The sequence below is a fragment of the Amblyomma maculatum genome, chromosome 7, assembly GCF_055883805.1.
Source record: "Amblyomma maculatum isolate TAMU_Amacu chromosome 7, ASM5588380v1, whole genome shotgun sequence".
In the NCBI taxonomy this organism is placed as follows: Eukaryota; Metazoa; Arthropoda; class Arachnida; order Ixodida; family Ixodidae; genus Amblyomma; species Amblyomma maculatum.
Window position 1 is genome coordinate 23,754,160 of NC_139350.1, and position 24,776 is coordinate 23,778,935.

Genomic DNA, 24,776 nt, shown 5'->3' on the forward strand with positions numbered 1-24,776 from the left:
ACGCCGTCGCTCGACGGCTCGACTACGACCATGAGCCGCCACAGCGAGCGCAGAGCGGTTGCATCTCGAAGCAGACCAACTCGTCGCGGTTCCTGCGCCAGCCGGCAAAACAGTTCCTTTCGGAGCGGTGGCCCCGCCCCGTGACGTAGGCGAAAAACGCGGAGCCGCCTCCGGAAGTTTTGGGGGTCTCGCCGGACGTGACGTAACAACCAATTAGGAGCGGCGAAAGGAACCAGTCCCCAAATGGAACCGTCGCTGGATCTGGCCCCTGAACATGCAGAGAGCCGGCTCCGTGAACTGCTTATACGCGCCGAGGACCAAAGTGGAAAGGAGAATGCGTTGGTTCTCTCGACGAATGTGACGTGAATTAATTTTTAGCATTTGCTTTTTTTTTCCGGACATAAGCCTCATCCTCAAACCCACTTACCAACACTGATTACGGAAGCAGTCTACACAGTTCTACGCCTGCATGTCATTGCGCAAAACGCGCCTTACACAGATTGTACATAAGAAGCAATTGTCCCTTTGATGAAACGTTTATTTCGATAGAGTCAACTGTACTCCGAAAGCGATGTGATTCAGCAAGTACGCGCTGTCATAAGTGGGAATGCACTATTTCATGAGAATAAACCGAAGATTCAAGATGTGCGCCATAGGTACCGCGCCTTTCCGTTCCTGTAGACCAATTATTAATATATTATTCATGTGTCCTGCCCAGCCGGGGTGGTGCAGTGGTAAGACGCCCGACCGCTGTGCCGGAGTTCCCGAGTTCGAACCCGACCGCGGCGGGTGCGTTTCGATGGAGGCGAAACGAAGTGACGTCCTTGTGCTGTGCGCTGTCAGCGCACGTTAAAGATCCCCAGAAGGTCGAAATTAAACCGTAGGCCTCCAATACGGCTCCCTTTCTCTCCTTCTACATTCACTCCCACCTTCCTCCCTTTCCTTACGGCGCGGTTTAGGTGTCCACAGAGCAAGTGTGGCAGTGGTGGTGGTGAAAAACTTTATTTAGTGGAGCCGCGAAATACTCGTTACAAGGGCTGGGCCGGCTCCTGATCACGAGTGGTGGCCAGCAGGCAGTGCCTGACGGCGACCGCTTCAGCCCAGTCGACCAGTCTCCTTTGTGGAGCCGGTTCTGAGCTGGAGACCGCGATCTCCCAAGCCTCGTTGTCCGTAAGGCGCCATTCGGCCGGTGGTTGAAACTCCGGGCATCTGAACATAATATGTTCGAATGTAGCTCTCGGGGCCTCGCAGAGGGAACATTCGGACTGATGAGTAGAGGGGGAGAAGAGTGCCAGCAGTGCTGGGGAGGGAAATGTGCGGGCTTGAAGGTGTCTCCATGTTATTTGTTGTGGTTTAGTTAAGGAGGGGTGTGGGGGAGGGTAGTGAAGTCGTTCATACCGGTAGTGTAGTGTAATGTCGTTGTAGGTTATCAGCCGATCGCTGGCACTGCCTAGGTCCTCGGTATCTGTTGCTCGGTCGACGTATGCTCGAGCAGCAGAATTTGCCGCTTCGTTACCGGGGTTGCCCGAGTGGGCTGGTACCCAGACAAGGTCTATGGGTCGGGGTGTTTGAACGTTGGTAGTTAAGATTTTGTGAGAGGCAGCATGTAGCTGGCCTCGGGCGAAATTTTGTATGGCAGTTTTAGAATCGCTGAGGATAAGGGTGGCAGTGGAAGAGGCTATCGCGATGGCTATAGCGGATTCTTCCGCTTCTACGGATGTTCGGGTAATGATAGAGGCTGATGTGATGTGTTCGAAGCGGCTGGATACCGCGCATATCGCATAAGCTGAGCGGTGTGGATATTCTGCGGCGTCCACGTAGACCATGTCGGGTTCGTTCGCATGTGCTCTGTGTAGGGCACGTGCTCTCGCTTTTCGTCTGGCCTGGTTATGAAGGGGATGCATGTTTTTCGGAAGTGGGTGGACAGTGAGGTGATCGCGGACTGTCTTTGGAACTGCATAAGTTTCTACTGGAGGGGGACCTAACGGTCTAAGTTGGAGAAAGGAAAGAATGTGGCGACCAGTTGGGGTAGTGGAGAGCCGTCCTAGTTGGGCGATGCGGTGGGCTTCCACCAGTTCGCTGAGGGTGTTATGAACTCCCATGCCTAAGAGTCGATAGGTTGGGGTGCGCTTAGGTAAGCCGAGAGCTGCCTTATAAGCGTGTCTGATGAGAGCATCCACCTTGTCTGTCTCTGTTTTTGTTAGATATAAATACGGAATCGAGTAAAGAATGCGGCTTATAATAAATGTCTGTACTAAGCGTCTGAGGTCATGCTCGCGCATTCCACAGTGCTTGTTGGCTATACGTTTGATTAGGCGGGTGATCTGATGTGTTGTGTTAGTCAGTCTGGAGAGTGTATCCGTGTTAAGGCCGTTGTCTTGTATGAACATACCTAGTATTCGAAGTTTGTGAACTTGTGGTACTGGCTGACCATCTACGGTGATGATCATAGGGGGTTGGTGGTGTTTCCGCGGGCTTGGGTGGAGTATCAGGAGCTCGGATTTGGTGGAGGAACATGCAAGGCCTATTGAAGCTGCGCATCTTGACACCATGTCTGCCCCCTCCTGAAGAGTTTCTTCCATGCTACCTACATTCCCAGTGGTGGTCCACAGGGTGATATCATCTGCATATAGAGAATGGGAGAGGTTTGGGATCTGTGACAGCTTTTTAGCCATGGGGATGAGCGTGATGTTAAATAAAAAAGGGGAAAGGACTGATACCTGCGGGGTGCCTCTATTACCGAGGGTAAAAGTGGGGGATTTTAGGGGACCGAACCGAATTTCTGCTGTGCGATCCCGGAGAAAGGCTGAAATGTAAGCATGTGTTCGTTTTCCCACATTCAGAGTGGATAGTGCATCCAATATAGAGGAGTGATAGACATTGTCAAATGCCTTTTGCAAGTCTAGAGCCAGCAATGCTCTTGTGCGTTTGCAGTGTCGGGGATGGAGAATTTCTTCTGATATCTGTAGCATGACATCTTGGGTGCATAGGTGGCTGCGGAAACCCAGCATTGTGTGAGGAAAAAGGTCGCGGGTTTGCATGTGTGTATGTAGCCGATTCAAGACAACGTGTTCAAAAAGTTTACCAAGAGATGAAGTTAGCGAAATGGGCCTAAGGTTTGAAAGAGTGAGCGGTTTGCCGGGTTTAGGTATAAAGGTAACCTGAGCGTGCGTCCACTCTGAGGGAAGCGTTCCCTCTTGCCAGTGTTTGTTAAAGAGTTCCGTTATTGCCTGGATGGAGTTTTCATCGAGGTTTCTAAGTGTTTTGTTCGTGACCTGATCGGCTCCTGGAGCAGACGTAGTGCGGAGTTGGAGCATGGCTGCTCTGACTTTATACTTTGTGATGGCTTCGTCTAGCTCATGGTTTTGGGTTCCAAGGTACTGTGGTAAGGGTGTCTTCGGTGTGGTTGTGAGGTATGTATCTTTTAAGGATTGAATAATGTTGTCGTTGTCCATGTCTATGCCATGGATAAGGCGCGTCACATTTTTCTGCTGTACATTCTTGGCGTGATCGGGTTCAAGAAGGCCTCGTAGTAACCGCCACGTGTCCTTAAGTCCTAGGTTTCCAGCAAGGCGGTCGCATACTTGACCCCATTGCTGGTGACTGAGCTGTGCCGCGTGCGTCTCCATTTCCCTTATGAGAGCGGAGATGCGTAGCTTCAGGGCGCAATTGTGTTTGTTTTTAAGCCATCGCTTCTGTAAGCTCGAGTGAGCTTCCCACATGTGGAGTAATCGGCTGTCAATCACCTCCGAGGCTTGTGTGCACGGCATTTCCGATGTGGCCATGTTCACGTCCTTGTTGAGGTTAGCCAGCCAATTTGTAAGGTGGTCTATCTGCTTCGGGGCCGCGGTACGAAGATCGCGAAAGCGATCCCAGTTGGTGATTTTGAGTTTCCTCTTTACACGGGGGGTTATGGAGGATAGTGAGAAAGAGGTCTCAATTATATAGTGATCGCTACCAAGAGAGGTTTGCGTGTTTGTCCAATAGCATTGTGTTATGTTTTTCGTGAGTGTAAGATCGGGGGTGGTGTTGTTCTGTACACTGTTGCCGATGCGCGTGTACTGTTGTGTATCATTGACAAGGGTTATGCCCTCATTTTGGAGAAGTGTCCAGAGTCGGGCGCCTTTACTGTAAGTCGTTTTGTATCCCCATGTGATATGGCGGGCATTAAAGTCTCCTGCAACTATCAATGGTTGGTTAGCGCTGATTTGAAGGGCTTTTTTCATGGCCGCCATTAGAGGAGCAGTTTTGCCTTTCGGGGGGCTGTAGATATTCAGAATGAATAGACTCGTTCCTTTCCGCTCTTTGGGAAGCAGCTCTATCAAATGGAAGTCGATATCTGCAATGTCCATGTTGTGATCATACGGCGCTTTGATGTTGTTTGATGTTTTGTAGAAAACGCGTGCGCAGAGTGTGTTTGATTTATATACTCTGATGTATTTTTGGATTCTAAGAGATAATTCAAACGCATTTATGAAAACGTGCCCTCTTTCAGCGTACAAAAAGCGTGTTGCGCGCCGAATGAAACCACTCGGACGTGAAAATAGCGTATCCAGCGGAGGTTCCTTTCGTGAACCGTTCTCTTTAGAGATGGCGTCAATACGAGGTCAGCAAGACAGCGGGCGCCACCTCATGGCGAGGACGGGAAAGACAGCGGCCAATCAGCGATGGCGCCAGATCGTAGGCGTGTCCACCGCGAGCATGTGGCTTTTTCAGCGCACGTTAAAGATCCCCAGGTGGTCGAAATTACTCCGTAGCCCTCCACTACGGCTCCTCTTTCTCTCTTACCACTTTCTCTCCCACCTTCCTCCCTTCCCTTACGGTGCGGTTGCGGTGTCCACAGAAAACAAGTGAGACAGTTACCGCGCCTTTCTTTCCTATAAATAAATCAGTTTTAAATCTGGTGCCAAATACTTGTACCAAAGTGGTGTTAAGCACGAACTAAATCTAATAATTACATAGTAATGCAAACTAGTGAATAATAGACTGAAATATTCTTAGAAACTTCCTGTTAACAACTGCCAAGCAATTTTCTTGGCTCATGAGTACCTTTTTCGCCGCTAGATAGTGTCGCGCACTCGGCGGCGTCGTCTGCTTCCTCGCTTGATGTGAAGTTTTTGTAAGTTCTGTCTTTCGCACAGAATGGCAAATATCCTAAGAACGAGGTCTACAACGACTGTAGTATGCAGTCCGAATCACGCTAGCTCTATGACGGAGGAGTTGCTGCCGCCATTGCGAGTACGAACGAGATGCTTGATACCGGCACCGCGCCGGCGCGTCCGCGCCTGCCTATGTAGCGGTGCAGCGTCCGTAGCCTTATCGGCCGCTCAAGCATCGTGAGTATGCTCGAACTTTCCGTGAAAAGCTGTCAATGTAGGACGCAGCCGATGACATATGGAATCCGACCATACTCGATCCAGTCAGCTACCGTCTGCCCCCCTTCCCCTGACGTACGAGGAGGCAGAAACTCAGCCCGCACACTTGCGGACGCAAATTATTTTTCTCTACGACTGCCGGATTCGAATGGTCGCACTGCTGTTGACCGAGAGCTCCCGATCGCAAAGTAGCAATCGAAGCGCGTAGAGTACCTTTGCTTCTGACGGGAGCCCGGCATGCGCCCCTTCGTCCCCACATCGCTTCGCGATCGGCCAACACCGCCTAGACTACAAGGCCTCTTCATATCCTCCTCCTCCTCGCGCCTACGTCATCACACTACGACGGAGCTCTTTCGGCGTCTCCCGTCTCGGCGCGTATTCGGGAGGCGGGTGCGAGGGGTGCGAGTGGTTAGTCTAGGTGGTGTTGTTCATGCTCCAACTGCAGTGCCAGATTTCGCCTTTCTGCAACGTGTGTCGCAAAAGTTTTGCTGATTTGTTTTTAGAAATAAGCACTGGATCAGTGGCGGTGACAGGTCTGCGCTGATGCTGCAGTGTTTTCATCAAGTGTGCACGTTTTGAGAATGCCTGGACATTGCTGTGTACCGCGGTGCCGCGGAAACTATGATGGTGGGGATACAGTGAGAGTCTTCACGTTCCCAACGAACCCTGTGAGAAGGGCTAAGTGGATAAAAGCCATCCATCGTGCTGATTTCACACCAGGAAAACGATCGGTGGTAAGGCAACTGCTCCTCTTTGCTATTTGTTATCGGCAACTTCTTTGCATCATTAACGCTACATAAATACTCCGAGATTATGTGTACGTGATAATTACCTTAAAAATAGCGAGGGACTTTAGCAAGTAAAGTAGTGGAAGGCGAAATCCCGAGAAATCTCATCTTGTCTAGCGTTCCTGACATCTGCAATCCCACACTTGCACGCGCGCCAAGGAACGCCACGCGACAGGATCGCGATGGCGTACCATCCAAACGAACACTTGTCGGAGAAAGTGCGACGGATACTGCGCCTTTCCTCCAGAAGTCTCATTTTGTCTAGCGTTCCTGCATCGGAATTCCACACTTGAACGCACACCGAGGGACGCCAAGTGACAGCTGCCGCAAAAGCGGGAGACACTTAGTCCACGACAGTGAGCCATTAAAGGCTTCCGCCTTAAAAAAAGAAAGTTTCCATAGCTATGGTGCGAACCTTATTCTATACTACGTGAATGTGACTTAGAAACACAGTATTACTGATATTTAGTGCGCGCGGACTTTAAACTAAATTGCGATCATTAGAACCTTAAAAGGTAGGGCTGCTGTTTTTTTTTTACCTTCAGGTATTGCATCCTTCTAACGTCTCATTTCACATCCTAGGCCTGGGAGCGTCTCTTTAAGCCTGCGGACGTGGTCGACAAAACAAGTTACGTGGATGCGAAGACAGGAAAAGTATATTGAAGCTAAGCTGACTGGTACGACTGCGACCTGACGCAGTACCAAGCATACTCCCAAACTGCCAAACGTATCTTTCTGGTCCAGCTATAAGTGCTTCTCGAGAGTATTTTTTAATAAATACTTTCATACTCGATACATTTTACGTATTTTATTGAGCTGAAATCAATTCTAGAGCCAAAAATAAAGTCCACTGCTGATCGTAGAGTTGCATGTTTTGAGTGCTATGAAATCATTGCGAAACTTTCTTAACATTTGTTTCCAAAACGAGTACAGAAACTTAAGAACGTCCCAGCGTTTATAGAGCTGACTCTGAAGCTATGTTTATATCCGTAGCGTTATACTAACACTGGCACAATAAAAGCAGTGCTTCTGGCTTTTCATAAACTTATTTAGATTATCTGCTGTTTTCTGAAACTTTAACCTTCTTTAGAAAATCCGCTGCACGAATATACACACGTTTACTTACGATATTGCAGCCGACTGAAAAGTTATGTATTACCTTCCTCCCTTCCCTAACGGCGCGGTTAAGGTGTCCACAGAAACAAGTGTGACAGATACTGCGCCTTTCCTTTCCTATGAACCAATTATTATTATTATTATTATTATTATTATTAAACAACGGGGCTTAAAACACCAAAGAATATTTTCGCATGCGGCAACAACTACAATTCTAGTGAAACAAGAATAAGTCCGCAGCAACGCGCAGCAGCGCGCAGCTTCCGCGTTCGTCGTAGTGTGATGACGTCACGGAGGAGCGGAGAGGTCTTGAGTAGTCTAGGTGGTGTTGGATCGGCACACAGGCTTAGCCAGTGTTGCCGCTAAACCTCCTGAGACATGTAGAAGGCGTCCTCTCGTTTTTCTTTCTTTACTGCGTCAGTTTACTAAAACCGCAAAGCGCTGCCCCCCCCCCCCCACAAAAAAAAAAAAAAAACAGAAAAAAAGGATACCACGGCCGTACTCAAGCAGCTGCGCGGCGGCCATGAGCCGCCACAGCGAGCGCAGAGCGATCCATCTCGAAGCAGACCAACTCGTCGCGGTTCCTGCGCCAGCCGGCGAAACAGTTCCTTTCGGAGCGGTGGCCCCGCCCCGTGACGTAGGCGAAAAACGCGGAGCCGCCTCCGGAAGCTTTGAGGGTCTCGCCGGACGTGACGCAACAACCAATTAGGAGCGGCGAAAGGAACCAGTCTCCGAACGGAACCGTCGCTGGATCTGGCCCCTGAACTTGCAGAGAGCCGGCTCCGTGAACTGCGTATACGCGCCGAGGACCAAAGTGGAAAGGAGAATGCGTTGGTTCTCTCGACTAATGTGACGTGAAATAATTTTTAGCATTTGCTTATTTTTTCCGGACATAAGCCTCATCCTCAAACCCATTTATCAACACTGATTACGGAAGCAGTCTACACAGTTCTACGCCTGCATGTCATTGCGCAAAACGCGCCTTACACAGATTGTACATAACAAGCAATTGTCCCTTTGATGAAACGTTTATTCCGATAGAGTCAACTGTACTCCCAAAGCGTTGTGATTCAGCAAGTACGCGCTGTCATAAGTGGGAATGCACTATTTCATGAGATTAACCGAAGATTCAGGATGTGCGCCATAGGTACCGCGCCTTTCCGTTCCTGTAGACCAATAATTAATATATTATTCATGTGTCCTGCCCAACCGGGGTGGTGCAGTGGTAAGACGCCCGACCACTTAGCCGGAGTTCCTGATTTCGAACCCGACCGCAGCGGCTGCGTTTCGATGGAGGCGAAACGAAGTGACGTTAAAGATCCCCAGAAGGTCGAAATTAAACCGTAGGCCTCCAATACGGCTCCCTTTCTCTCCTTCTACTTTCACTCCCACCTTCCTCCCTTTCCTAACGGCGCGGTTTAGGTGTCCACAGAACAAGTGTGGCAGATACTGCGCTTTGACAGATACCTTCAGGTTTGTTTGATGTTTTGTAGAAAACGCGTGCGCTGAGTGGGTTTGATTTATATACTCTGATGTATTTTTAGATTCTAAGTGATAATTCAAACGCATTTATGAAAACGTGCCGTCTTTCAGCGTACAAAAAGCGCGCTGAATGTAACCACTCGGACGTGAAAACAGCGTATCCAGCGGAGGTTCCTTTCTTGAACCGTTCTCTTTAGATTTGGCGTCAATGCGACGTCAGCAATAAAGCCCCTTGATACTTTGAAAGTTACGCCAACGATTGAACTTTGCCGCCGCCGCGCTACCTCCTCGCCTCCTCCTCGCCCCTTGCGCGCCCCTTCGCTGAAGGCCGGCTCTCCGCCCGATTTCCTGAGCGACGATTGGTCTCCCTGCCGTTGCCATTGGAAACCGACGCGCGTCCGGCGTTTTCCTTGTGTTTTCTTTTTCCTTCGCGCCATTTTTCCCCCAGTCTCGGCGAGCGAATATTGCGCGCTGTGCTTTTATTGCAGCGTGCAAGCTCTATGCCGTGTTGTTGCGCGTACAACTGCAGCAAGCGACCTGAAGATGGTTATGCGGTATTCATGATATCTCAAGGCAAGCGTGACGGCTCGCACACGAGTCAATGGATTCACAAGATTAGTCGAAAGACGTTTATTCCTAGAAACAACAGAGTTGTTTGCGACGTCGAGTGCCTTTCTCACTCCCCGTAATAACGCGTCACCCGACGCTGCGTTTTTTATTCCTGCTTGCTGCTCAATATTTTTGCGGCGGCAGCATGTTCATTGTATAAAAATAAGGTTGTCCTCTGCAGCATGCTGAATATTCTGCGAGGCTCCAAGGCTCCATCATTTAACACGCTTCGACTTCTGTACAGTGAGAAACAGGGCGCTATAATCTGCTTTTTGCTGTCAGAAATAACTGGAAAATTACAGTCTCTCGATTGCATTTGTCGCGATTATGCTAGGATCCCTGGCCTCCTTCACTAAAAATCAAAATTCGGGCTTGTAGAGGAGCTAGCCTTTCCAGCTTTTACTTGTAGTGTGCGTCGGTTACTCGGGAGCATTGAATGCTGGCCCTGAAAAACTGTTTGGCAAGTAAACCCGAGGTATTGCGGGTAATCTGCACTAGTTAGGTCGTATGGCATTTTTTTTTTTCAATTCTTGAATGTGTCTTGCCATGCTTCGACGCACGCGTGGGTTAAAAAATATGCGTTCGTTTTATCAGGGATACGGTCAATGTGCAGGAGGTGTTCATATGATCACACACTTCTCTTTGACCATGACTACAAGGCGTTGGCAGGTTACCTTCGCTTTGAAAGCTGGAGCTCTAAAAGCGCGATTCCGCGTATTCATTTATTGCGAGAAAAGTTATCCCATCGATGTCAAATCAGCCGGAATCATTGCATCAATTTTCTGTATTTACGGAACTTAAACAATCAATGATGATTATAGTTATTATGTAAAAATAGGGGAACATTTTGCGAGCAACAATTCTTAACACTGTAACATATTACTCATTTCAATTGTATGCAAGATTTTTTTTTTTTTACCTAGCCTGAGTAATTATCTCATCGCTCTATGTTCTAGCTACCTTTCACTGAAGACCAGTTTGAGCCGCCAATATTACACGAACTCGAAAAAAAAAACAGACCAAACGCAGTTCCATCAATTTTCTCTCACCGACCTGTCCTGAAGTAAAGGAAGCCTCCTCGACAGAGACATGAACCTCGCGCTGATAGTAGTCAGTTATTTCTGTGGCTTGCTCTTTTCCCACCTCCATTTATGAGAAAACAAGAAAGTATACGAATTAAAAGTCAATGTATAGTTGTCTCGTCAGATATTATGAGATAATAGAGATATGACTGACAACGTAAGTCAATGAAAATTGAAGTATATCAATGGGTCATGGGACGGCATCAGATTAAATAGTGATGGTTATGAATAGTGATAGGTAATGATGGTGACTGTTACGGATAATAATAGTAAATTATAGTAATAGGCCCGGATAGTGAGGTGATAGTGTTCGTTGCGGATAGTGACAGTTACGATAGGTCTCTGGCATTAGTAGATATAGTGATAGATAGGATAGCGATAGTTAATGAATTGACAGTTATATGCTTTCTCATTTCCGCACGTTGAAGACCTATGTGCACCTGTAATTTTTTTATTTGATTGTTGCGTTCAATGAAATCAAGCTCTTTTACACAGCGCATGAGACCACAGCATGCTTGCCCCAGAACTTCAGTGTATCGGCAATAGGGCCCACCACTTCTCCCAGTGTACCCTGCTGTCTTTTAACCACACGCGAAGTCAGTGAGTGGCCGCGTACTCATAAAATTATTTAATCCCTCCATCAGCATCATATCAAGACTGCCGTGGCTAACCTGTTAAGCTCAGGTTAGCCAGGTTAAGGAACAGCTCAAAATTTCGTTTTATACGAAATTAACTAATGAACGCAGATTATCGCGGATCGCTAACTAGCACAGTGCCATTACACTTGGCCTAAGCTTTCCAACGGTATACGGTTCGGTGTTGCAGCTAAAATTTAGATTTTAATTGCAATTTACTAACTATCAATTAATTTGGCCCAGTAATTGATTGAAATACATGTACAATTAACCAATAATCAAATCTCATGGTTGATCACGTGACATATACTATGCTTAGAGAGATAGCTTGACAGTAGCGAAATAGACTAAGTCCTGCTTTAACCTTCTCTAATCTTGAAGCTCAAAGCACCAGCCTGGATCGTTTTCTGAAGTTTTACCGCGGTGACAGATTTCACGCTCTAAAAAAAAAAACAAAGTCAGAGGCAGTACTAGATTAAGTGCGCAAAGTAAAACCTTATCATGAGACTTAAAAAGTGTCTGTAGCACAGAACTCGCCTGAAAGCTTTGTTTATCAGTATTCCCCATTCAAACAGTTCTAAGAAGAAAGCAATCAATTCATGAACTTTACTATAGGCATTCTCAATGCTTTTCTCGCAATTTTTCAAAAATTTTGTGCACTCCTGGAGCGCAGACCTGGCCCGAAAGCTCGCGCTTCACTCACTGCTGCGGCCGGCCGGCGGGCGTCAGGGGGAAAAAGCGTGTCGTGCGCAGCGCTCGCCGCCGCCGCGCGAGGAGAATCGAGGAGGAAAGCGCGGCGCGGAGGAGAGTGTCGCTACTTTCAAATTATCAAGGGACTTTAGTCAGCAAGATAGCGGGCGCCACCTCATGGCGAGGACGGGAAAGACAGCGGCCAATCAGCGATGGCGCCAGATCGTAGGCGTGTCCACCGCGAGCATGTGGCTTTTTCTGGTACCAAATACTTGTACCACAGTGGTGTTAAGCACGAACTAAATCTAATAATTACATAATAATGCAAACTAGTGAATAATAGACTGAAATATTCTTAGAAACTTCCTGTTAACAACTGCCAAGCAATTTTCTTTGCTCATGAGTACCTTTTTCGCCGCTAGATAGTGTCGCGCACTCGGCGGCGTCGTCTGCTTCCTCGCTTGATGTGAAGTTTTTGTAAGTTCTGTCTTTCGCACAGAATGGCAAATATCCTAAGAACGAGGTCTACAACGACTGTAGTATGCAGTCCGAATCACGCTAGCTCTATGACGGAGGAGTTGCTGCCGCCATTGCGAGTACGAACCAGATGCTTGATACCGGCACCGCGCCGGCGCGTCCGCGCCTGCCTATGTAGCGGTGCAGCGTCCGTAGCCTTATCGGCCGCTCAAGCATCGTGAGTATGCGCGAACTTTCCGTGAATAGCTGTCAGTGTAGGACGCAGCCGATGACATATGGAATCCGACCATACTCAATCCAGTCAGCCACCGTCTGCCCCCCTATCGCTGACGTAAAGGGAGGCAAACACTCAGCCCGCACACTTGCGGACGCGAATTATTTTTATCTACGACTGCCGCATTCGAATGGTCGCACTGCCGTTGACCGAGAGCTCCCGATCGCAAAGTAGCGATCGAAGCGCGTAGAGCACCTTTGCTTCTGACGGCAGCCCGGCATGCGCCCCTTCGTCCCCACTTCGCTTCGCGATCGGCACACAGGCTTAGCCAGTGTTGCCGCTAAACCTCCTTTGACATGTAGAAGGCGTCGTCTCGTTTTTCTTTCTTTACTGCGTCAGTTTACTAAAACCGCAAAACGCTGCCCCCCCCCCCCCCAAAAAAAAAAAAAAAAAACAGAAAAAAAGGATACCACGGCCGTACTCAAGCAGCTGCGCGGCGGCCGTGAGCCGCCACAGCGAGCGCAGAGCGGTTCTATCTCGAAGCAGACCAACTCGTCGCGGTTCCTGCGCCAGCCGGCGAAACAGTTCCTTTCGGAGCGGTGGCCCCGCCCCGTGACGTAGCCGAAAAACGCGGAGCCGCCTCCGGAAGCTTTGAGGGTCTCGCCGGACGTGACGCAACAACCAATTAGGAGCGGCGAAAGGAACCAGTCTCCGAACGGAACCGTCGCTGGATCTGGCCCCTGAACTTGCAGAGAGCCGGCTCCGTGAACTGCGTATACGCGCCGAGGACCAAAGTGGAAAGGAGAATGCGTTGGTTCTCTCGACTAATGTGACGTGAAATAATTTTTAGCATTTGCTTATTTTTTCCGGACATAAGCCTCATCCTCAAACCCATTTATCAACACTGATTACGGAAGCAGTCTACACAGTTCTACGCCTGCATGTCATTGCGCAAAACGCGCCTTACACAGATTGTACATAACAAGCAATTGTCCCTTTGATGAAACGTTTATTCCGATAGAGTCAACTGTACTCCCAAAGCGTTGTGATTCAGCAAGTACGCGCTGTCATAAGTGGGAATGCACTATTTCATGAGATTAACCGAAGATTCAGGATGTGCGCCATAGGTACCGCGCCTTTGCGTTCCTGTAGACCAATAATTAATATATTATTCATGTGTCCTGCCCAACCGGGGTGGTGCAGTGGTAAGACGCCCGACCACTTAGCCGGAGTTCCTGATTTCGAACCCGACCGCGGCGGCTGCGTTTCGATGGAGGCGAAACGAAGTGACGTTAAAGATCCCCAGAAGGTCGAAATTAAACCGTAGGCCTCCAATACGGCTCCCTTTCTCTCCTTCTACTTTCACTCCCACCTTCCTCCCTTTCCTAACGGCGCGGTTTAGGTGTCCACAGAGCAAGTGTGGCAGATACTGCGCTTTGACAGATACCTTCAGGTTTGTTTGATGTTTTGTAGAAAACGCGTGCGCTGAGTGGGTTTGATTTATATACTCTGATGTATTTTTAGATTCTAAGTGATAATTCAAACACATTTATGAAAACGTGCCGTCTTTCAGCGTACAAAAAGCGCGCTGAATGTAACCACTCGGACGTGAAAACAGCGTATCCAGCGGAGGTTCCTTTCTTGAACCGTTCTCTTTAGATTTGGCGTCAATGCGACGTCAGCAAGATAGCGGGCGCCACCTCATGGCGAGGACGGGAAAGACAGCGGCCAATCAGCGATGGCGCCAGATCGTAGGCGTGTCCACCGCGAGCATGTGGCTTTTTCTGGTACCAAATACTTGTACCACAGTGGTGTTAAGCACGAACTAAATCTAATAATTACATAATAATGCAAACTAGTGAATAATAGACTGAAATATTCTTAGAAACTTCCTGTTAACAACTGCCAAGCAATTTTCTTTGCTCATGAGTACCTTTTTCGCCGCTAGATAGTGTCGCGCACTCGGCGGCGTCGTCTGCTTCCTCGCTTGATGTGAAGTTTTTGTAAGTTCTGTCTTTCGCACAGAATGGCAAATATCCTAAGAACGAGGTCTACAACGACTGTAGTATGCAGTCCGAATCACGCTAGCTCTATGACGGAGGAGTTGCTGCCGCCATTGCGAGTACGAACCAGATGCTTGATACCGGCACCGCGCCGGCGCGTCCGCGCCTGCCTATGTAGCGGTGCAGCGTCCGTAGCCTTATCGGCCGCTCAAGCATCGTGAGTATGCGCGAACTTTCCGTGAATAGCTGTCAGTGTAGGACGCAGCCGATGACATATGGAATCCGACCATACTCAATCCAGTCAGCCACCGTCTGCCCCCCTATCGCTGACGTAAAGCGAGGCAAACACTCAGCCCGCACACTTGCGGACGCGAATTATTTTTATCTACGACTGCCGGATTCGAATGGTCGCACTGCCGTTGACCGAGAGCTCCCGATCGCAAAGTAGCGATCGAAGCGCGTAGAGCACCTTTGCTTCTGACGGCAGCCCGGCATGCGCCCCTTCGTCCCCACTTCGCTTCGCGATCGGCACACAGGCTTAGCCAGTGTTGCCGCTAAACCTCCTTTGACATGTAGAAGGCGTCGTCTCGTTTTTCTTTCTTTACTGCGTCAGTTTACTAAAACCGCAAAACGCTGCCCCCCCCCCCCAAAAAAAAAAAAAACAGAAAAAAAGGATACCACGGCCGTACTCAAGCAGCTGCGCGGCGGCCTTGAGCCGCCGCAGCGAGCGCAGAGCGGTTCTATCTCGAAGCAGACCAACTCGTCGCGGTTCCTGCGCCAGCCGGCAAAACAGTTCCTTTCGGAGCGGTGGCCCCGCCCCGTGACGTAGGCGAAAAACGCGGAGCCGCCTCCGGAAGTTTTCGGGGTCACACCGGACGTGACGCAACAACCAATGTGGAGCGGCGAAAGGAACCAATCCCGGAACGTAACCGTCGCTGGATCTGGCCCCTGAACATGCAGAGAGCCGGCTCCGTGAACTGCGTATACGCGCCGAGGACCAAAGTGGAAAGGGGAATGCGTTGGTTCTCTCGAGGAATGTGACGTGAAATAATTTTTAGCATTTGCTTTTTTCCGGACATGAGCCTCAGCCTCAAACCCACTTATCCACATCCCAGGTGCCCACCGAGCCCCCCCCCCCCCCCCCCCAGCCAGCGCCCGAGCAAACGCTGGCGTGCTTTTCAGACAATGAATGTTCGTCCTGTTCGCGCCTTGCGAGCGCTAGGTGGTCTCATGCGTCGGCTTGCTGCTGCTTGCGGGCCATCATTGCCATCATCCCGGTAGATGCAAACTCGGTGACAATCGGATTCAGTTCGTGGATTGTTGCCCTAAATTCAACAGCACAATCCACGGTTCTGTTCCGGTCCTGCCTGCAGCCTTCCGATTACGGCGAGTCGTTACGTAGTCTGACGGTCGCGTTACGTACCGTACAACATAAGAGCGCACGGTTGGCATGGCAGCACAACTCCCACGGCACCATACCCACGGCTCTCGCCATGAAGGACGATCAGACATTTTGCTACTAAAAACAACCACCTATTCATAGAGCAATAGCCGGGCGTGACGTCAATTCTTAAACCCGAACAGACGTCATGGTTTGCAAGAAGCCATGGATGAAGCAGGAAGCATTTCGCTGCTGCCGCCTAGCTAGCCTAGCCAAGCCTTCAAAGCATGGAGGAAGGAAAGAACTTCCTTCATGCTTCCAGAACATATCTTTGGGACTTCAAATTGCTCAAATATTAGCAAAACATCTGGTTAAAACAAGGTGGATACCACGACGTTCCTGTAGATCGCAATTTCTATCGTAGCGCTCAGTTGCTTTGCTCTGTCACTGCTGTCACTTCGTTCCTTCCTGTGTTTGTCTGCCTGCGCTTCCTCCACGGCAAACATGGAAGAAGGAAAAAAACTGTTGTCTCCCATGGCGTCGATGCAATCTGTGCTCTGGTTGTGGTTAAGACGCCCGACTATACTGTTCCGAAGCACCTGGGTTCGACCGCGACCGCCGGAGGCTGCGTTTCGATGGAGGCGAAACGGACGCGTCTGTTTTCTTGTCCTTCTTCCTACAGCCACAACAACAACGACGATCTAACAAGACGCGAGGCCATTCAATGGCGCAAACTACAAACTGGCAGCTTCCCACAGCCCCTTTTATACAACAGGATCTTTCCGCTTCAAATAGCCCCCATGTGCAAACACTGCTCAGCTCCGGCAACTGTCATACAGGTGGATTGAACTTGTACACACTCCAACACAGACAACTCTATCCTGTTGTATAAAAGGGGGTGTGGGAAGCTGCCAGTTGTAGTTTGCGCCATTAAATGGCCTCGCGTCTTGTTAGATCGTCGTTGTTGTTGTGGCCGTAGGAAGTTAAGGCACCCATAAACACAGCAGTAAATCGAGCTGTAAGTCTTAAAGGAGGTTTTCTCTTTGCGGACAGCCATGAACGCGTGGCAAGCGCGCGCACTCCTGCAATGTGCTTCGCTCTCGATGTCGTACTTCTTCAGGCTAGTCTTCCAAAAAACGAGTGCCGAGAACAGCTGGAAACTATCGTTAGAAGTCATTTAAAAAAAAACTCACACATCCCGCCGGGCAGGAAGAATGCGCGCTCTCTACAACACACAGGCCGTGTCCGAATACGTGCCGAGCACTGGTTCCAAGCATGCACGCATTATACAACTCTTAGGGCTTCAGCTGAGTCCAGAAGGAAAAAAAAAAACACTACCCCGTTTTTTTGTTTTTCGCATGCCGCGCGCTCGATACAACCAAGCGATCGTCCTGCGCATGCTTGAAAGAAACCTAGCGTGCAGTCCTGAAAAAAAAAAAAAAACATGGGATATGCGCAGCCGAACCGAAAAGCAATGTGTGCGATGTCAGGTTGGAAATAACCATAAAGACAACAGAAAGTAGAGGCTCTTGTTTCAGTCGGCGTTTATTTTTTATTCTTACGGGGAACCAGGAACAAATCGGAACACAGCGTAAGTGCTACCCACGGCTGCGGATCCAGACAGCCGCCTTTCTCGACGGCGCCTCCCAGATGGCGCCACATGTACGGCCAAAGCTGCAGCGCACCAGTCCCATAGTGAAGCTTTCGTTTAAAAAGTAAACCGCAGGGAGTGTCCTCTTTACCCCCTCCTCCCAAACCCTGTGCGAATCGACCACGAAATTTGTACCGGAACAGAGCGGAGATGTGTTCAATAGGCTCCATTGACTACGGCCGCTCGAGCACAAGTTGGATTCGACAGATTTTGGGTTTCAGTTGGAGTCAACAGTATTCGACGAACGGGCACCGAGGATATCAATTCTTGTGTATTGTGTGTTCGCGCCGAAGTTACATCATTCACAATCTTCACTATTTTAAGCTTATGCTCTTGACACCTCAATTGATTTTGCTCACATTGTACTAGATTTTTTAGAAAATACTGTAGTAGGTAGAATGCCTAAAAACTGTATCATTGTTAACAATACACTGTCAATCAATGGTAACATTCGGAGGATCAGGAAAGAAATAAATATCTTTCTCGAGCACTTGATCCTTACTTGGGCTGTATTGCAAAAATGCACTGTGTGACGTACGAGTTGCATTTGCAGCATTGCTGTATTCATACTGCATGCATATGCATTATACTCCAACGTACGCAGCCAAGACTACACGGCCAAAACTTATTCTAATGCGGGTCGAGGTCCTGGATGGGCTAGTGACGTAGCTATTCCGGCAGCAAGAAAGACATATCCACTTGCCGAGACTACAGTGCATGCGAGAAAACCCCACTCACAGACAGACAACATTAACGAAGCATAATGTGTGAGCTATTTTAGGCCATTTTCACACAACTTTGAAAACTCACCATGTTTGAAAATTTCATGTTTGTATTCCCAATACTGATTGCTGCATTATGTCAGTCAAAAAAGGGAAGTACTGAAACAAAAGGTTTGTTTTAATGGCATCTCATAAAGCCCTTGTTGCTTCCAACCAAAGTTGGCAAGAGCCTGTTACTATTTTGCTGTTGTGAACTTTGTGCACAGGGTCGGTTGAACAGAAAAACTAGATTGTGTACATTTAGATGTTTCCAGTAGGCACACAGGCTGTTAATGCATACATACTGAAATGTGGGAATGTATAACTTCTGCACTATATGCAGTGAGTTCAAGGTAAAGAAGTCAAGTACAAAAAGCCAGGGAGCCTTTCTCGTGGTTCTTCAAAATGAAAACTAGGTCTCGATGCTTACCGCACAGCTTTGCTACGGGCACAAAGAGGAACCCTCAGGCACAAGGGCAAAACAGAAAATACCAGACAGCGAAAGTAACAAGTCTTCATATACAACCATGAAAGATGAAAGTTTCTTGGGTGTAAATGGGAATCCTTTCTCATAAAGTGAGTACAATTCTCTAGCAAAACGTTTGAAGCACATTTCTTATACCATGTGATTAATGACCTCAAAGCAAGGCTGCAAGTGGGGAATAGTAAAATGTGACAAAATGCCTAGCACAGCCAGCAGAAATGGGCTTCAATAAACATGTTGCTGAGTATTAGGAAGCTATGAGAATATGCATAGTGCAGAGCACAGAAACCTTGCTTCGGCTTTCTCATCACACAAAGAAGCAAGTTGATTTCAGGATTTACTACACCTTCATACTTCCGATCCTTGCGGACGTAACAGCTGCTAACTAGGCCAGTCTCTACCTACCTTGCAGAATTTACACTTCTTGAGATAGCCAGTGGCCACCAGCACCTTGTTTTCCTTCTGAAGACAACATAGGAGACCTCCTGAATGAAAATTACACAAACATTTCATGTGTGCAGCATCTTAAAAATATTCAGTCCACTATGTGCCACCTTGCATTGCATCACAATAAGTAACCTATATAGATGTATACATTCATTTAATTTTCACATGCATGTTTAACACCACCTGAGCCATTATGAAACCGCTTTGCTGCACAGCAACAATCTGGTTATACATAATTTATCTCAGCTATCAGCTTTCCTGCGTGCCATACAATGAAAGATGAAAAATAGCCGTACAATGTTAGTATTGTCCTGAAGTGAATATTTTCATAAGACTGCGAATCAGGGAATAGAAAAAATACTGTTATCTCTATAACCGTCATTAACTCTCTGTTTCAACACAGGACAAGAATAAATACCACTGCACTATGTAGTAGGTCTGCAGAAACATCAAATTTTATTTTAACATTTTGCTCGCATTTCTCCGCAATTTCTGCGTGCTCGTGCTGACTACTTCGCTGGTGAAAGCATGTTTCGTTATTGGCAGTTATATCAGCAAATAATTTATTACACAACAGTGTATAAATCTCACAACTGCTCACGTTGAAACGCTGACCTAGTAAGCAACGAGACCAACACTCGACAGCTGATTGGCAATTCATTCTAGAAACTTGCATGTAGCAGAAATGCCAGAGGAAAAAATTGTTCAGTACTTATAACATAATACCACGCGGTACTGACTGAAGCCAAACAACACAATTTGCAAGCCTTTTGAAGTCGCGGAATGACAGCGCGCTGCTACCGTCATCATGCGAAAACATGCAGTTGTAGCATATTAGCCGATCTTGCCCAAGCAAGAACTTGGTGCTCCTGAACAGGAGCAAACAACCTACTATACAGACGTTCCTAGCTTTAACAGCGCTATTAAATACTCATTGACAAAATACTCGACATAAAGTCTCGAGTTGCCCGTGCGGCTCGCCATGGACGGTCAGCCAGGTGATCGCAATTGCGGCCGACTGTTAATTCGCCGTTCACAACTCGACGGCACTCGAACACCTTGTATCACGTTCTAGTTGAGTTGCCATAGTTCGAAACAGAGCACAACATCACATTTATAGCAAATTTGTGAGCACCAGTATCAAGAAAATAAAGATCGAAACACCACACCTGCAAGCAATGCCAGCAGAAATGAAATCACAAAAACTACGGCCGGAATTAACGTGGCAGGGCCTCAGCGCAACGTAATATCCGCCAAATCTTTCGTAGTGGAGGGCTGGGAACTAAGATTTCACTCCCCTCTTCCCTTACGCTACTGCGCAGGTCAAATACGGCACCTTTCCCTTCTTGTGAAAAAACTCTTCGTGGTCAGCGACCTTAGACCCAAGAAAAACAGGATTCTGGCCAGCTTGAAAAAAAGTTCATGCGTTTCTTTTACCGTTATTAAAAACTTCGATTAACCATTCAACTGGGGACTATACTGAAGCCTTATAATACTTGAAGGTATTTTTCCTTCAAAGTGACGCATTTCAAATTACTGATTCTTTTCCCGTGTATATTCGGTTCTCTTGTCAGCGTCGCTTGAATAGGGAACCTGAGCGCAACGGGTCAGAACTCGATTCCTGCAGTACTTAGCCTGCTACCTCAGACAGGGGTGGAAGAATTCCTATGTTTTTCTACCATGTTTATTATTATTATAAATGGCAGAGTGACCGCGCCCATCCTTTCGTACTAGGAAGGTAGGCAAGCGGGTTTGGATGCCATGATGTCTAATTCCAAAGACCAGCAATCAATGCGGCACCGGGCGGCGAAACCATTCAACGAGCCATAGCAACGAGCACAAGAGGTGGCATACTCCTCGAAAAAAAAAAAAATTACGGCGGTTAAGAAGCAAGCGTTCTTTCGCTTGCGCTCTGAAAACAAACCAGCTAGCACAGTGCTCGTAGCACAGCAAACAACGGAAAACCGATTTTGCAGTGTTCCGCATTGCGTGTCAGCACAGTGGCACATCGTTTCATGTACAGGCCGGCCGACCTGCCAGCATGGCGTGTGGCGCTGGTCTCGAAATTCTTCTATTTACTGCTGGAAACAGAGACGTTCTTAGCAGAACGAGCTTAAAAAGCGCGAGGATCAAGTTGACACAGCTGAGTTGATCATATGTTATTGCGAATGAAGGAAGAATGAAAAGAAAATGCACGGGCCAGCTACTGGCTCTGTAGCTAAGCCATCTCCACAGCCTCGTGAGGACAGAAGAGAATTAATAGGGTGCAGTGGTAAGACGCGCCCGACTACTGTGCCGGAGTACCCGGTTTCTACCTCGGCGGCTGCGTTTCGATGGAGGCGAAACGAAGAGGCGTCCGTGCGCTGTGTGATGTCAGCGCAGGTTAAAGATCCCCAGGTGGTCGAAATTACTTCGTAGCCCTCCACTACGGCTCCTCTTTCTCTCTTTCCACTTTCATCACTCCCATCCTCCTCCCTCCCGCTATGGCGCGGGTCAGGTGTCCACAGAAACAAGTGTGACAGATACTTTTTTTTATTTAAGCATACTGTAAGCCTTGCTAGGCTCTTACAGGAGTTGGGGAACTAATGGGACCGTTATACAAAATGAAAAACATCAGAAACACACACAAAAATGGAAAACATACGCACTGCAACACTATAACCGACTTTCAATTTGTCGCATATGAAGCACTGAAAAGAACCGCGAAGCGACGCAATAAAAGAGCACGTTAGACAATAGGTACTAATAAGATAAAATCCTAAACTGAACACTCGCAGTGAATAACGAAATACATTTTAGAAACGATTTTTTTGCTTAGACCATTTGCTTCTCAAAATATGACTGGACGTTTTTAAGAAAAATATCAAGGCAGCTATCGTCCATAAATTCATGTGGCAGCCTATTCCATTCTTCAATAGCTGAAGGAAAAAATGAAAATTTGTATGCGTCGCATCGAGCTGGGATGGGTCTGATGCACTTCCCATGATTTAACCTCTTCGAACGATGACATGATGCCTTGATGTACAGAACTGTATCAGTTTTGATTCCACCATTATAAAGAATTAAGGTATAGAAATTTCATGGAAGCTACGCGTCGCCGACAAGAAAGGGTAGGAATACCCGCTTTATTTCACATGGATGATAACCTATCGTAGCGTGAGTGGCTCGAGAAAATAAAACTAAGGACCTATTTTGAATTTTTTTCTAATTTTTGACTCAGGTATGATTGATGAGGGCTCGAAATAATGCTACCGTACTCAAGGATAGGCCTTATGAGGGTATTAGCCTGATAGCTTTACATGAGAATGAGCTGCTGACAGTTTTCTAAGATGAAATCCGATACTGCGCCTTTCCCTTCCTGTCAACCAAAAAAGATTTAAAAAAAAAAGAAGAAAAAGAAAAAGGGGAAAAAGACGCGCGTCGGCAACAGCCGTCGTCCACCACCGAAACAGCAGGGGGCGCAATGACGCCCTATAACAGCAGATAAAGATATGGTGGCAGATTAGCCCCAGGCGTGCTGTTTCGATCTTTATTTTCTTGATACTGGTGCTCACAAATCTGCTATAAATGTGATTTTGTGCTCTGTTTCAAACTATGGCAACTCAACTAGAACGTGATAAAAGGTGTTCGAGTGCCGTCGAGTTGTGAACGGCGAATTAACAGTCGGCCGCAATTGCGATCAGCTGGCTGACCGTCCATGGCGAGCCGCACGGGCAACTCGAGACTTTATTTCGAGTATTTTGTCAATGAGTATTTAATAGCGCTGTAAAAGCTAGGAACGTTCTCTAAAGTAGGTTGTTTGCTCCCGTTCAGGAGCACCAAGTTCACGCTTGCGCAAGATCGGCTAATATGCTACAACTGCATGCTTTCGCATGATGACGGTAGCAGCGCGCTGTCATTCCGCGATTTCAAAAGGCTTGCAAATTGTGTTGTTTGGCTTCCGTCAGTACCGAGTGGTATTATGTTATAAGTACTGAACAATTTTTTCCTCATGCATTTCTGCTACATGCAAGTTTCTAGAATGAAGGCCAATGCTTGCCAATCAGCTTACGATGGTTGGTCTCGTGGCCTACTAGGCCAGTGTGTCAACGTGAGCAGTTGTAAGATTTATACACTGTTGTGTAATAAATTATTTGCTGATATAAATGCCAATAACGAAACATCTTTCACCAGCGGAGCAGTCAGCACGAGCACGCAGAAATTGCGGAGAAATTCGAGCAAAATATTAAAAATCAATTTGCTTTTTCTGCAGACCTACTACATAGTGCAGTGGTGTTTATTCTTGTCCTGTGTATAAATAGAGAGTTACAGACGGTTACAGAGCTAAAAGTTACCAGCATTTTTTTTAAACCCCGAGTCGGAGTCACATGAGAATATTCACTTCAGAACAATACTAGCATTGTCCGGCTATTTTTCATCTTTCATTATATGGCACGCAAGAAAGCTGATAGCTGAGATAAATAATGTAAAACCAAATTGTTGATGCGCATCAAAGCAGTTTCATAATGGCTCAGGTGGTGCTAAACATGCATGTGAAAATAAATGAATGAATCTATATAGGTTACCTGTTGTGATGCAATGCAAGGCGGCATATCGTGCATTGAATATTTTTAAGATACAGAGCACATGAAATTTACGCGTAATTTTCATTCAGGGGGTCTCCTATGTGGTCTTCAGAAGGAAAACAAGGTGCTGGTGGCCACTGGCTATCTCAAAAAGTGCAAATTCTGCAATGTAGGCAGAGACTGGCCTAGTTAGCAGCTGTTACGTCCGCAAGGATCGGAAGAATGAAGGTATAGTAAAACCTGTAATCAACTAGCTTCTTCGTGTGATGAGAAAGCCGAAGCTAGGAGTCTGTTCTCTGCACTATGCATATTCTTATAGCTTATTAATACTCAACAAGTCTATCGAAGTCCATTTCTGCAGGCTGTTCTAGGCATTTTGTCATAATTTACTATTCCCCACTGGGAGCCCTGCTTTGAGGTCATAAATCACATGGTATAAGAAATGTGCTGCAAAAGTTTTCTAGAGAACGGTATTCACTGTACGAGAAAGGTTTCCCATTAACACGCAAGAAACTTTCATTTTTCATGGTTTTATATGAAGTCTTGTTACTTTCAATTTCTGCTATTTTCTCTTTTCCCTTGTGCCTGAGTGTTCCTCATTGTGCCAGTAGCAAAGCTGTGCCGTAAGGGCGTCAATTTTTTTCTTTAAGTTTTCATTTTGAAGAACCACCAGACAGGCTCACTTTATGCCTGGCTTTTTTACTTGACTCCTCTACATTGAGCCCACTGCATATAGTGCAGAAATGATACATTCCCGCATTTCAGTATGTATGCATTAGGAGCCTGTGTGCCTACTGGAAGCATCTAAATGTACACAGTCTAGTTTTTCTGTTTAACCGACCCTGTGCACAAAGTTCACCAAAGCAAAATAGTCACAGGCTCTTCCCAACTTTGGTTGGAAGCGACAATGGTTTCATGAGATGCCATTAAAACAAACCTTTTGTTTTAGTATTTCCCTTTCTTGACCGAGATAATGCAGCAATCAGTACTGGGAATTCAAACAGATTTTCAAACAT